This window comes from Anopheles cruzii, unplaced genomic scaffold (genome assembly GCF_943734635.1).
Source record: "Anopheles cruzii unplaced genomic scaffold, idAnoCruzAS_RS32_06 scaffold01106_ctg1, whole genome shotgun sequence".
Classification (NCBI taxonomy): domain Eukaryota; kingdom Metazoa; phylum Arthropoda; class Insecta; order Diptera; family Culicidae; genus Anopheles; species Anopheles cruzii.
Genome location: NW_026454691.1, coordinates 1 through 4,946, shown reverse-complemented (window position 1 = coordinate 4,946; position 4,946 = coordinate 1). Strand labels below are relative to the sequence as shown.

General features: G+C 53.1%; 1 pseudogene; it reads right to left on the bottom strand.

Annotated features, from left to right (window-relative positions):
• Positions 1-3,036: 3,036 nt before the first annotated feature.
• On the bottom strand, positions 3,037-4,483 carry LOC128276399 (pupal cuticle protein 36-like; annotated as a pseudogene).
• Positions 4,484-4,946: the final 463 nt, after the last annotated feature.

Genomic DNA, 4,946 nt, shown 5'->3' with positions numbered 1-4,946 from the left:
TAATACAGTTAGTAGTAAGTTTTATAAATACGGCCCGGTCCGTTCTTCTAAGATAAAAAAAAATTGGATAACCCTGTATATTGTGGGATTTCCAGTCACCTTTGACCAGCCACTCAAATGAGCCATCGTGAGCGACCAGAAAGAATGGCCATAATGGCGCCCGATTCCGTTCGTTTCTGAGAAGGCGATCCATTCATGGGAAAATACCCACTTTGTGGTGTGTTGTTCAGCCTCTAGATGACAAATTATTGCCTTCCGATTCAAATGTTCCAATAGAGGAAGGCATCTCGGCAACCGCCGATCGTTCGACGCCTCTAACGGTAGCGGTGGCCAAAACGGTGGGCAATGTGTGCCTTCGACGTTTAGCGGTGGAGCCAGAATCAAGTTATCAATTACATTCTGCAGTGCGCGCCACATAGTGTGCCCGGCACGACACGGAGAAGAAGATGGATCCTACATTGAAACCAGTTTCGGCCGTGAGTTGGCGGCGCTCGGGCGTGAGACGTACGAGTGAGCCACTAAATGGGGTCCCCGGTGCTGGCCGTGGCGCATCGCAAGAAGCTTCGAACACGCGTTCGAACTCGATCCCCCAGCCAGCCAGGTCTTCGCGCACCACATACTAAGTCGGACCGTAGAGTGACCTTAAGAAATTATGACTCCAAAGTAGGAAGATACGCCGGCAAGAAGAAGGAGAAAAAAAACACCGACGAAAAGGATGTCATCTCCGTTCCGACAATGACATTGTTCTGGAGGTTGCTGTTGCTGGCACCCCGACCGGTGGCCGACCGATTGCACCATGGACAACCTCCAAGACGATCGTCATTGTTGTTAACAGCAGACGGCAACTACCGATCTTGGGGCCGAGGTGCTCCCGGGTCGCCCTTGCCGGGTCGTCGGGTACTCCGTGCAATGTACGACCCGCGCCTGGCGAACTCGACCAACTCGGCAATGAAGAAATGATTTATTATCTTCCACATAATTGACACCTTCCGAGGTGTTTGCTGATAAAAAATGATTTCTTTCACGTTACAGCATGTGTGTCGTTTAGAGCATTGTTCTTTGGGTTGTCTACTTTTGGCAGATCGTTGCGGGGCTCCGGGTGAGCTCTCGGTACGGTACCCGTACCCGTAGCATCTTGCAGGCCGTTCACCGAATACGGCAGATGGCTCATGAAGCGAAGCATATAAGAAAGGTCAAAAGTTTAGGCAACTGGATTAACGGCTCCGTCGACCTAGAGGCACCGCCCAGGCACAAGACCTGGGCGGGCCTTCAGGAGATAAGACGAGCTAATTATGTCGAATGAGGTGAATGCTACACCCGTGAACCTAAGCTGTCTACTTCGAATGAAGCTGCACAATGGCGGTTGGTAGATTCTATTTTTATATCACGCCACAAATAAGGAAACATATTGTCGATCACATCATAAATATGGTGATGGCCACCTTCGTGATGGATGCTTTTGAGTGTGTTCAAAGAATGCAGGTTTTAAGCGTTTGGGAATCCTATCTTGTGTTTGACAGTCCTGAACCTCTCGGGAATGTATGCCATTGAGCCCTTGAACTTGAACGGCGACCAAACACACGCTGTCTACGTAAAAATGAAACGAAACATATGGGCAAATTCAAGGTTGGCCCTACAATATCATATCTTATCCATCATATAAATGATGGTTAAAGTTGGTTATACTTATAAGCGCCACATTAGCTTAAGTTGCCTCGTTTAAGGAACTTACATATATGGTGAACTTACAGTGCAGTGTGATATATGATGAAATAAACATAAATAAAGTCGAAACGAAGGTCCTTCAATTCCTCGTACTCAAAGAATGTGTTACCCAGTCGACATGGCACGATTTTTCACGAGCCAAGCAAGCTCGCTTGCTGTAACTTATTGGCCACATGGGGATGACATTTCAAAACGGCGTCGGTTGTGATATTTGTTTACTTTGTGTGCTTCCCCAAGCATCTTCTGGAACATTGAGTAAAGGTACGGTCAAATCGGAGCCCATCGTAGCACAAGCTGTGATGGTCAAATGGGATCTTCCTGCTTCAGAACTTCCTACCGAGATGTCGGCTAGATCACGTTAGGATCGATTTCGAAGGGTGCGCCCGCCACGGTAGGTAGCTGTCACGACTGTTTTGAAAAAATACCCAGCCGATCAGCCGATCGGTAATCCTGATCTAGTGCGGCGTTGATTCAAATTGACTTGTAACAAATTATGCTCCCAACACATGAGTGCACCGAGCCGCTATTCGTGACGGAGCGTATCATAACATTAAACGTTTTGTCCGAGGGCTTCGATCCGCCATCGGGGATGCTGGGTAGCACGTAGCGCATAAATCAATTTGGATGTCAATAAATTCATGAGCAGCAATTATGCGCACCACGCTGACATTCAACCGTAGTTAATTTACGACTGTTTTGGCATGTGCAATGAGGAGCAATAGATTAAAGAACTTAACACGTGTTTGAAGCGTCATCAATTTGTTAATGCCGTCTAGTGTTGCTGGTCTTAGAGTATGCCGAGTCTTGGGAGCGGGTTTAAAGTACGATCGATGAGTTCTTTTGCAAAATTAAAACATTCTGCTTCTCACACAGCTTTCTTGATTGGAATTAAGTTTTGTTTGTGTTGTTTGTTTGTAGAACAAACGATTTTCACAAACTGCACTAAAGCGACCTACTTCAGAAGGTTACCGAAGAGTTTTAATAGAATCGAGACCATGCGTAATGCGCCTTTTGGTATGCAATGAGATTGCATACCCTACAGGCGATTATTGTTCGCAGTTGTTGGGCTTCTGCCAAAGATTCGTCTTTTACGATGGTTGGAGCTTTTACAACCGACACCGGTTTGCGGAACCATTGAAACCCGTTTTCATTCATCTCCACGCATCGCCCGCGGTGCCGTCCGATCCGAAGACACTGGTTCCGTGGTCGTCGTCGACAAGTTCAAGTTCGGGCGTCAGCATCATAAACCCCCGCGGACTGATTAACCGCTCCGGTGTTGGGGAAGAAGTGGGGTCTTTCGTGTTTACATTACATTACGTTTTTTCTGTTTATTTTAACCGTTCCATTTAACTTATTTACAGCGTGGGGATTGTTTTTGTTCGTTTTTGTTTTGCGTTTTGCGCAGTGAGTTTCCGTTGGACCAGCCGCGGGCTTGGGCGGGTTTAATGAAATGCAATGATCTTTAGCTAGCGCGCTACGAACCGGGTCTTCTGGTCTCAATACTGGTAGCCGGACTGAGGGTTGAAGGACCCGTTTCCGGACGGTCTGCCGGGAGCGGATGGGCGAGCACCGGCGGTGGGCCCACCCGAAGGATATCCGGCCGATCCACCCGGGGCGGCCGGTCCACCCGCGGAAGGATAGCCGCCCGCACTCGAAGGTCCTCCGCTCGGGTATCCTGCCTGGCCTGCTCCGGCAGGACCGCCACCCGGACGTGGTCCCCCGCCTGGGGCACCGGCTCCGGACGGGTAGCCACCCGATCCCGTCACCGATCCGGGGTAGCCTCCGGACGGTTTGCCAGCTCCACCCGGATACCCACCCTGTCCACCGGCACCGCCAGCGGCCTGCGCAGCGGCCGTGGCTTCCAGCGCCTTGCGGATCTCTTCCGGAATCGGAGGCGGCGTCGGTAGGTGGTCTCCCTGCGGCTGGAAGCCGTTTTCGTCGGCGATATACGTCACGGTGATGACCTGACCGTCCGGTGCGGTGTACGAGTAAGAGCCCTGCACACTCTGGATCTCGTTCTCGGAGCCCTTGTTCTTCACTTCGCCCTGCTCCTGCACCTTGATCCCGTTCGCCGTCTCGTAGCTGGGGGATAGAAACACGCGCTTAGTGGGAACATCGGCCAGCAGCGGGAACGGAGTAAATACTTGCCTGTACTTGTAGCTCCCGTCGCCGTTGTTCATGTTCTCGTACGAGAGAATCTCGATCGGCGGTTGACTTGGACCGGCCGGTGCGGCAGGGGCGCCCCCGGTAGACCCACCCCCGAATCCTCCCGAGCCTCCCGGAGCACCGAATCCACCGGACGGCGCACCACCACCGCCGAAGGAGGACGCAGGGGCCGCACCTCCGAAGGATGAAGGAGCTCCACCGCCAAATCCACCGCCCGGTGGTCCGTAGGCGGGCGATGGAGGACGCGCTCCGGCCCCGGGAGCGCCCGCTCCCGGTCGGGATGCGGGTCCTCCGAAGCCACCTGCACCCTGTGGGCCACCGAAGCCACCGGCTCCAGGTCCGGAGCCACCGAATCCAGGGCCGGCGGTCGGAGGTCCACCGGCGGGTTTACTACCGAACCCACCACCAGCTGGCGAGGGCGCCGTCAGTCCGGGCCCCCCGCCAGACGATGCGGCCCCCGGTGGGGGCAGGTAGTTGTTGTCTAGCCGCGCACACGAACACACCGCCACCAGCGATGTCAGCAGGATCTACGAAAGGGGTGAAGCGAAGCGGTAAGGGCCACGAGTGTCGATCGAGTGTCTGGATGGGGGTTCTGGAGGACAATCGGCCCGCGGTGACCCAGAAAAAGCGAAGAGCTCGGATCGCCAAGTTATCGAGCGAGAGATGGTCACGAAGTTATCATAAAAAGCATAGCGGGCCGAATGAAGCGTGGCCGAAAAAGCCCAAGTTGTGGAGCCACTCTTTGAATTTGAATGCAAACATTGTGCCGCGTGGCTGAGAAGTGACTCGAAAGATGGCGCACTAAATGGAGAATTGTGTTTCCAAGTGCGCCCAGTTCCCAGACCCGGGCTCACTGGACTCGGTATCCGATCGGAGGTGCTCTCTGAAGCCGCGTTATCGCGGACTAGAATGGAGAATTGGCCCACAATTGCACGGCGCATCGGGGGTCTCCCCATTGTGCAACGGCAACACCACTTGCCGATGACAGTTCGTCTCGACCCGCTCGGTTACATTGTCGCACGGCTGAGCGCATCCACCGAATAGCGATTGAATCC